Here is a 10,466-nt window from a genome sequence, read left to right on the forward strand (position 1 = left end):
GCGTGGTAAGAAAGTCTCTGGCAGGACATAAGATACAAGATACTTTTGCATCCACTTAGAGACTCGTCACAGGCTCTTAATAAATTACAGTAAGTAAATATTTTATACCACAGCTCAGTGCCTGTTCTCACTGCATTAAGCAGAAACCCAGCACTGTTGGAGAGTGGCATTTACAGGATAGAGCAGCAAATGTCCAGGGCCAACCAAATGCCACCCTGCAGCTCAGATCCTCGTGCATCCTCTGTCCATCACTGCAACTCCTGCAGCAGTGCAGCAGGGTGCAGCAGCATCTTTGATCCATTCAAGCAGAGCTTCAGCGAGTGGCCCAGGGGTTAATCCTGTCAGGAATCATTGCTTTTTGTTGCATTTTTATCACACTTCTGGACACAAGGAGCTTCTTCGCCCTTAATTTTGCAAGGGGAGGGAAGTGGAAAAGCAGTTCTAATATCCTTGGCAGATGCTGTATTACAGTAGCTCAGTAATTACAGTATCTCAGCAGCGAGATGGCAGAACCCCTTCATTCTGCTCAGACAGCAGCCAAGGGAATTCTTGTGGGGTTTGGCTGCTGCTCCCTGCTGCAGGACATCCAGAGTGCACCCTGGGGTTGGTGCAAGTCCTGCACCACTACGGGGGAGCAAATAGCATGCACAGGGAACAACGCCTTCATCACTCCTCTGTGTTTCTAATTGCCACGTGCTGACAAGGGCTGGGTTGAAAAATCACGATTAGCACTGGGAAGAAAAGAGAAGTGTGGTTTTGGAGCTGACAGATAGGTGTGCTTTTGAAGCAACAAACACTCCAGTGAAGCTCTGAGCTGCAGGCAGGGCACTGTGCTTCCCTCGGTGCTGCAGAGAAGTAAAGCAACCTGTTCCAGCTCTGCACACCGACTTCTTTAATTCCTGCTGGGCTGCAGTGATGAGCTGCATCTGCTAACATCCCTTTAAGTGACTTCAGTGAAACGGGATGCAATCAGCAGTGCTAAAAGCAAAGCAGAAAGGCACGAAGGGTAACCACCTCTATTCCCCAGTTCCTTTCCCCACACATCCCGCAGTTCAGCCCTTCCCTCAGCACGCTTCTGGCTCTCCTGGTGCAGCCCATCTCCAGATCCAAAGCACTGATACCTTTGGCTGAGTTCCATCAATCCCATCTGCCATCTATCTTAATTGAACACAGCAGCGTATCGATGGCTTATCGGACAGAAAGCGATTTAATGCTTCCAGCACTGGAACAGATTTGTTAAATGTCATCTGTGACTCTTTCCATCGCTGAGCTCCGTGCTTGGGCTGGGGAAGAGGGGAGAGTGGTGTGTCAGAAATAAAGGAGGTGTGCATGGGAAACAGCACTGCAGAATCATCTTGGGGGAAAAGAGCTGCATTCATAACCATAAGGGATTAATCACCAAGTGCAATAATAAACACTGCTACAACCAATGCAAATCCAGTCATAGTAAAAGCTGGCATTTAGAGCTGTTGGGATTTCTGAGAAGAGCTTGTGCAACACACAAACCACTTTGCTTTCCTGTTCGGTGTTAGTTACACCCAGCTAAAAGCCTTAATTGCTGCTATTTTATGCTTCATGTCAGCTGATTCCTGATTCACTTTGCGTGGTTATGTGCCTTTTTGGGCCCTACCTGAAGTTACATCTATTTGAAGGATGCTTTGCAGGTAGCCTTCTGGGGGCAGCGGCCCTTGGAGCTCACCCAGCACCTGCTGCTCAGGTAGCAAAGGATGGTGTTGCTTTGAGCTTTTCCATACACAGATCCAAGCAGGACTTAGATAAAATAAATGGTCAGAATGAATTCAGCCCCATCGCTGCAGAGATCGTTGTGTTTGATCACTGACCTGTTGAGTGTCAATAAAGCAGGGAGCTGCAGTGCAAACACTGGCAGATCTGCATGCAGATGTAGGGAAGGACGGCATTTGCTCCACTCAGCATCTGCAGTTTTTATTGGAGTTGTTTTCTTTTTCTTTTATTTTTAATTTCTCCGATATTTGTTGTTCTCATGAGCCATATTCAAAGCAGCGAATCAAAATACGTTTTTCTGGGGGGAAGTAAATCTCCCAGAGCTTAATTCATCATTTTGAAGTAATAGAAAGCTTAAATTTGTCTTCGCTGGAGCTGCATAGTAAGTATTCGAGCATAAATAAAGAAAATATAAATAAAGCAGGCCTGAATCTATTTCACTGTGTTATTAAAATTCCATTGTTTGTTCTGCGGGAAAAGACCTCCCAAAATGACAGTGGTAATCTGGGCAAGAAGAAGATTGCTGCCAAAGGGTTCAGCTCTTAAAGGGGGGAAGCATTTTAAAAACTGCCAAGGAAAATATTTTCATTCATGAGTTCACCCAGCCTAAACATGCATCTAATCCCCCAAAACTGACAGTTCAAAAAGGCAACCGCAGTTGAGACAGGCAAAGTGTTCAGTTCAAAGGCAAAAAAAAAAAAAAAGAGGACCTGGGGATTATTAGCATTATCACTTTATCACGAAATGACCATCAGCTCTGGGAGGGAATAGCTCCACCTCCCCTTCCCAAACCTCATCTCTTTGCTAAACAGGCAGCAAAGCCATCCTTGGGAGCCACCAGTGATGAAGAGGAGAGAAGAGGAGAGGAGAGGAGAGGAGAGGAGAGGAGAGGAGAGGAGAGGAGAGGAGAGGAGAGGAGAGGTTGGGAATTGCTCCTATTTGAAACCATAAAGATTGACAGAAAGTGAAACAAAGTACCCAGAGCACTGCAGCATCCACGGGAGTAAATCTGGAATTTCAAATGGTGCCTCTGATAAAGGACACCACTGGTCCTGAGCCACCCATTGCACAGAGGAAAGAACTGCAGAATCATTAAGGTCAGAAAAGACTTCTGTGCTCATCCAGTCCAACCACCAAAGAAGGAAAAGTGAGATATCTCAATCTCAGCTCCTTTACCCAGTAGGCTCTCACTCGCCCTGTTTCACAGATATCAGATTAGAGAATATTAAGTATCTTGCTCACGGCTGCAAGAGAGCAGAGCTGGGAACCGAATAACCAGACGTCTGGAAAAAGCTGCAGCAAGCTTAAAGTGAATCCCTGGGAATCAGAGACTTCTCAAAAAGCTGAGAAGATGGCTCTTTTTCATTTGTTTTGGGGAAGGAGGGTACGGGGTTTTTTTGCTGTGTTTTCTTTTTGCCCTACTTTCCCCCAGTGCTGGGAGTTGCCAGCCTATGCAGGAGCACCAGCCCTGCACTGGCCCAAGCCATCTTTCACTCTTTCTCCTGTCAGACCCGTGGTCCCAATCAGCCAAACCAGAGCTGTAGAGGCAGCCAAGAGGTTGAGTGCAAACTCTGCACAAACAGGCATAAAGAGTTGTGGCACCGTCAGGAAAACACTGAGGTGTGAGTTTAGTCGTGTTCCAAGACATTGCGATACCTGCGTGCATACTGGGTGGGAGACCGCAGGAGACAAACAGCGGTTTGGGGACGTGTTCTGCTACTCTGTCCCGACCCCAGGACTCGATCCCTGTGATCCGGGACTGCGGGCGGCCGCTGGACCCAGCGCTCCCCCCGGCTCCCCGCTCGCACGCTCGGCAGCCAGCAGAGGGGGCGGACGAGCCTTCCCGAGCCCGTTATCCACCGCACCTCCCCATTTCTGCCTTCTCAAGTAATACAGACATCTTCCCGTCGAGCTGAGAAGGAGAAATTCCTTCGGAACCGCTCTGCTTCCTGTCCAGATCCTGCACGGGATGCGCAAGGGAAGCAAATGGTCTGAATGCAGGACCAGATGTAGGCGGGCGTTTTGGCATTTATCCCCTGCTGGTTTCCTAAACGTCCTTCCCCAGATTAAACCATGATAATGCAGTGCTGGTGAACATGGCAATGGCTGGCAAGCCCCAAAGCCAGTGGGCGAGCAATGGCTGCAGCTACCATCTGCATTTGGCCACTGAACTGCAATCACCTTCATCGGGGCTCAGCTCTGTCACCTCACCTGAAACCCCAGCATTGGGGAGAAGCTCCTTCCTCCAGAAAGAATAATAGAATCACAGAATCATTGAGGTTGGAACACATCTCTAAGATCCCCAAGTGTGTGAATTGAAACTCTGCACGCACATGGCTGAGCACAGTGCTTATGCTAGCTGGAGAATATTGTTGGCAGCAACAACCAAACGGGTCCCAGTGCAAAAGCACATTCGTGATCATTTGCTCCAATACATGGCCTTGTCTAGTGCTGAATCCCACGTCTTTTCTCTGTTGTGTCTACAAAAGTGTTCAGGCCAAGCAGCAAAAAACTAACCGCAGGAACACTGCTCCCAGCTATATTTTCACTCTTCTTGAAGTACCATATTAAAAAGTGTGTCTAACACAGGGATCTTCCTTTATCACCGTGAGCCCTGGGGCTTTTCTGTCTGTTTCTTTTGCATATATTAGTAATGATTTATTCCAGAGAAAACGAAATGTTGATGGAAAGATATCCCCCAGAAGATGCAACTTGCACATACTCTTGAGCAGCCCAGTGCCTGGCTGCTCCTGGGTACCTTTCTTCCACTGATGAGGATCATGGGAGCTTTAAAAGAGCCAGGTGAATAATTGTGCAGTGTGTCAAATGTTTATTTTGTTTGAAAACTTACCCAGAAGATGCTGCCAACTGTGCCAGATGCTATCTGGCATCCGCAGCCTGCAAGGTGAGCCCTCTGCCAAGGCTGCCTCTTGGCTCCAGCAAAACCTGCCCCAGGAGCAGCAGCACCAACTTCTGCCTGGCCAAAATCCTTTCTGAGCTCTCCAGCAGCAGCAACCAGTGCTCATAAAAGCTTTGGTTTACATCTCAGGCTCTCAGCACACACGCTCAGCTTGTGGCTGAGAGCAAGCTGGATTGTCACCATCTCATCCAGGAAACCAAATCAGCAAAATGACATTTGCGGTGCTACTGCTCAGCAGGCATGCACAAAATACACATATTACTCTCCAGCTCAAGATCTTAAGACTTCTATTATGCGACTGCTGGGTTTTATCCCCCCGCTATTTGAAAGTTAATTCAGACGACAACAGGATTAACTACTGCTGAGCTCCTTAAGCACCCGCTCACAGCCTGGCAATGGGCATTGCTGGGCTGCTGCTTGGCAGGGATCCTGCTCTCACCGATCACGTCTGATACAGATGAATGCTCTTTTGATTATCTTTATGCTTTACTCGTATATTATGATAGTATCGGGTTGTATGCCTGTTGCCTTAGACGAGTTGTAACTTGGATGAGCAGCGCACATAACAGCAGTGAGAGTGATGAATAGTTTAGTAAACTGAAGAGTTAACACAAGATAAACAGATGGGAATTCAGCATCATCTGCTGGGTCTTGGGGCTTGATGTGAGTCACTTCAGTGCAGACCTCTTAAAATGAGCCCAGTATTACCTTTTCCTTTTCTGTGCTAACTTTGTCTTCCTTAACATAGTCTTCTGACTGTGAACATTTTGCAGATCAAATATTACCACTCAGTATTTTCCAAACAATACTGACAGACACATTTCCTGCATCCACATTCCGTCATTGAGAAAATGATGTAGTAGTTGAGAACTTTTGCTTCCTTCATGCTCCTCTGCTGAACATTAACTAGCATTGACTAGAAAATCAGAGCTGTCTACTCACAGTTTGGAAGACATAGATGAAGAGTAACTCAGTGGGGCAAAGCCAGACTGGCTCCAGCTGGGCATCTTCTCCTGCCCCTCATCGGCTCGAGGTCTCATCCTGAGTTGGATGAATTCACCCAGAAAACTGTTGTTATCCCTGCTTGTACTACCCAGCAAACACAGAAATCTCTGCTGAAGATTGTGAGGATGCCAAGGCTGGAGCAAAGAGCTGCAGGGCTGAACCTAATCAAGACAGCATGACCAAAAACCCATGTGAGGGTGCCTATGGAAGATGTTCTGTCTCTGTAAGGAGCTACTTTTGAAGTGATCGCGTATGGTAATGATGCAATGCTTAGCAAGCCCCACAACTTCCTGCTAAGCAGAAGTCTATAGGTTGAGCTACTGAAATAAATGAGAGGTCACCACTGTGACCTGAACAACATGAAGAAAAACAGAGAGAAAATATGTGTATGTTAAAGCACAGTTTCTCAAACGAGGATTTTCCTGGTGCTGCCCATTCAGTTCTCTACCTTCCAACGTGCTGTTTTTCTTTTCTCACAGGATGAGTGCAGATCAAGGCAATTTACATCAAACTCCTTCCCCAAACCTGACACTGGCAATTATTCCAAATTACAAGATTTGACAGGAGCCTGAAGAAGTGCCACTTAACTCCACTATAGCATTATGTCTTTTTTCTTTCTTAATCCCCTTCCTAAAAGCACAGAAATTATACAGCACTCTAGGTCAAAATGAGTGACAGAAAATACAAGGCTAAATATAAAAATAGGGCTGTCTAGATCATTTTTCTCTGCTTGCAAACAGCACTACGATTACACATGCTTTGAATTTTCAGATGATCCCTTCAGACAGCTGCAGTCTGCTCCCAGCATCCCTGCTTGTCCCTGACACATGGGGCACGCAGAGGATGGTGATGCTGATGCTGAGCCCAAGTTACTTGGGGAATGTGAAGATGGAACTGAAGCGCCCATCTCTGCTCCTGCAGGAGAAAGTTTTCAGCTCAAGAAGATATTTTTTTTTGCCACTTGCTCTTCATTACGGCCATTGAATGCAACTGGAAGGCAGTGAAGCAGCATGTGAATCTAATTCCTCACCATAACTGCTGCAGGCAAGTGCCATTCTCAGCCATTGCTCCTTAAATATCCCTTAACGTTTTATAGAAATATTCCTAAAAATTTCCTCCAGCTCAACAGCTGTTCAGAGCTCCATAAAAGACTTCATACCTTGGCAGTGTCCAGATAGCAGCTCTCACTTTCTAGTCCAAAAGAGAGCAGAGATGTGTTTGCATTCCCCATCCACACTCAAACACGGGACAGGTGGGGACAATGCTGTTGGACCTGTCCCCATCTCACCCAGGCTCTCTTACACACACTGCACCAGGCAGCTTTGGGAGCAGGCACCCGTGCCATGGTGGATGTTGTCAGCTTGATCCCTTCTCCCAAACCATGAGCTGGGATCTGCTGGGACCCCACAGTGGGCAACACCCAGCCACCCCACGGTGGGCTCTGCCTCTTCCATGGCCTTCAAGGGAATGCTCATTCCAGCACCACAATACTGGGGTACTATTACAGCAGCAAATTGGCCCATTAATCCTTAAGAATAATGACTGCTGTTGGTAATTACCCCTAATCCACTAATGAGCTATTGTTTGCTTCCAGCATTAAGTGTAAGCTTAATGATGTGGAAAAAAAAAAAAAAAAAAAAAAAAAAAGAGCAAAATAGAATTACCCCAAAACTGCTAAACCGACTTAATTGAACAGATGCATGCTTAGCACCTGCATTGTCATGCTGATTCGTGGAGAATTGTTTTAATTGCGAGATGATCCTGGTCGGATTGTGTTTCCTTCACCCTCGGGTAGGTTCAGAAGTCAGAAAATAGGAATTGATTCATTTGGTGGCATTAGTATGAAGGTTTAGCACACGCAATGCAGCTTTTCATCTGAGTTGACCAACATACGTACGACATGCACCAACAGCAGTGAAAAACTCTGCAGCAATAATAGGAGAGCATTTAAATCCCCTCATAGGAACTGGAAAATTGAAACCAAGTGTTGTACAACTTAATTTCTGCTCTGTATGAATTATATACTTATTAAGTAAAAGAAATGTTAAATGAAATGTATAAATTACTATAACAGCACTTGTGTAAAACAAAGTTTTGCTTTGTAAACTTTTGAAAGCCGAGATTGATGGTTTTCATGACTTTCCCAACATCTAGCAAATTTGGCCAGGGTTGCTATTCTTGCAAAATTTAGTCAGAGAATTTATTACTTACACAGCAGAATCGGTGCAGTTCATTACCGACATAAAAATGGCAAACATGTTATGAATTAGGTGAAAACAGCTTTCCCTAGAAAGGCGATGCTTTTACGCTGTTCAAACATGACCTTTCCTTGTGGAAAACCACAACAAATCCAAGGTCAAACTTCAGGATTCCTTCTTCGGCCCCAAGCCTCTAAAAATTACTCCAACACTGCAGGAAAGAGAATCCTTTGCTCCCTCTCCCCTCATTTGTGTAACCCCAACGCTGAACGCTGCAGTTTTAATCCAGACACCGTGCTACTGAATGCATGGCCCTTGAAAATGAATAAAAATACCTTCATGCCTTTATCTGCAGTAATTCTTCTATGTACATCTTTGGAATGCTAGCAGCAGCAAACACCCACGCCCTATAGGTGTATGAAGGATGTTCTCCTCTTATTTTTTTGTAGTATTTATTATTGGTTGCAATGCATTGTTTTGATCTCAGCTATATATATATATGATAACTCAAAGGATTGCTGTGATTGAGCTTAAAATACCTTTCGAGGACACTGCCCCTACCCCTAACCCCAGTTGACATAGCACTATGCCAGGTTCTTAATACACATCATAAGCATCGTGTTCGTGCTTTCCTCTTCAGCATGGCTTTGGCATCACAAAATGATCATTAAAATCTTACTGAGGATCCTACAGAGACTCCTTAAGTTACATGCCCGAACAGTATGAGCCCACATTCTTCAGCAGGGACCATACTGGGCTAGTGTGGCAGATGTGTGGTTTCAGTACTTGTCCTAGAAATATCCCAGTGTTTCCATCTCTCCCTCAGCTCCGGCTGCTGTACGCCTACAGTTTGCAGCACTTTCTCTGCCCATCTCTCTGCTTTCCTTCATTCTAGAGGACTGACACATCCCTGGGAAAGCCATCAGCTCTCATTGCCTCCACTGTTAAAATTTGAGGAGTTAAAATCTGAATTTGGGTTCTTGATATCCTGTTATATTCATGATTTCTTGGCGTGTGACCGATCAGAGTGACACACAATACCACAACTATTCAGACTTTTCCCATAATTTCCTAAGTAGGTCCATTTCACCAAATCAGCCCAGGAACAGAAATTCAGGGTGATGTTGTTGTCATCTTTCAAAGACTTTTAACAGAAAGTTCCTAGCAGAAGCAGAGATTAGAAAGGTCAGCACCAGCTCATCATGTTGGCATTTCCTTACAGAGAATCTTAGAATTACTACGGTTGAAAAAGAGCACGAAGATCATCTAGCCCAGCTGTCAACCCATTGCCATCATGCCCACTAAGCCACGTCCCTATGTGGATGCTCATTTCTTATTGACCATAAGCAATGGTCGCATTCAATCAGCTCACACAATCTTACTTTTTGCCCTTTGGGGATCACTTTGTGCCTATTCCCAACACGGCCATACAGGAGATCTATCAGCTTTCAACCACACCTCCTATTTCGGATTCATGCAGGGAGCTTCGAGTTGATTCCCACTCCAAGAATGATCACCATTAAATCAAACAGCCCCTCAGAATCCGTGACATACAGAACTTTGGGAAAATTTACTTCTGAACCCATTCTCCCATCGTCTCTCTTATTGCCAGAAGAAGGCATGGAAAGGGATTTGCAGGAGCAGGGAGGACGAGCTGCCCCCATCAGCCCCACCTCTGTGAGCCTTTCAGCCCTCAGCTCTCACCTCTCCCCACGGAGGGCATCGCGGTGCGGCTGCCGTGCGTAAGCCTGACGTCAGCCTTCAGAACGCCCCGAATGCAACTGAGGAACCAATTTACACAGCTCTCTTCCCTTAAATTCCTTCCAAATCCCCAGTTAAGTGCTAAATATCACGGGGTTGGGGAGAAAAAAAAAAATATATCACCCGAATGTTATTGATGTGTCAAACATTTAGATGCAAAATGTATCCTACGGTTGTGGAACCTCCTCTTCTCATTAAAACTTTCCGTGCTGCAATAAATCTGTCTGGAAGGGGCTAATTTATGTCTGTGCAAATGATTTCCCATTTTTTTCATAATATAAATGTTTAGATTGCAGTGCTCTCCCCTCTCAGGAGATGCTGTATCTACACTGGCAGGAACAGCAGTCTCACTGACACATTTCCATGTATACTGCTCTCACTGTATCCCACTCACCACACCAGTGGCTCTTCGGTCCTCGGTGAACACTTCCCAGATGATACCTATAGCAGATGCCAGGCAGACATCACTACAACAAAGGTTACATTTAGGGAGTCTGCTGAGAGAAGGACCATTTTCTGCTGGGCTGTTTGGAAAGGCAGTTGTGCCCCTTCATTGCGATGGGAGAAGGGGAATGGAAAGGGAGGAACTGACCAGGCTCTGGGAGAGTGAAGCAACAATTTCTGTCTCAAGCTCATGCAGACAATTGAATTTTGCATGTGAACTTGCTACAGGCTAAGACATCTGGTCATAGAAAAGTGCATGAGGATTGATTTTACGATGACTGCTCCAGAAGTAATGCCTTCTGTGCTATTATGCTGGCCCACAACATCAGAGGTGGAGTTGGGATAGCAGTAGAGGCTGAATTTTCCACTGATATTCCATTACTTTTTGTTGTTGT

Source organism: Centrocercus urophasianus, unplaced genomic scaffold, assembly GCF_019232065.1.
Source record: "Centrocercus urophasianus isolate 14NV4802_14NV808 unplaced genomic scaffold, USGS_Curo_1.0 seq_26, whole genome shotgun sequence".
Lineage (NCBI taxonomy): Eukaryota > Metazoa > Chordata > Aves > Galliformes > Phasianidae > Centrocercus > Centrocercus urophasianus.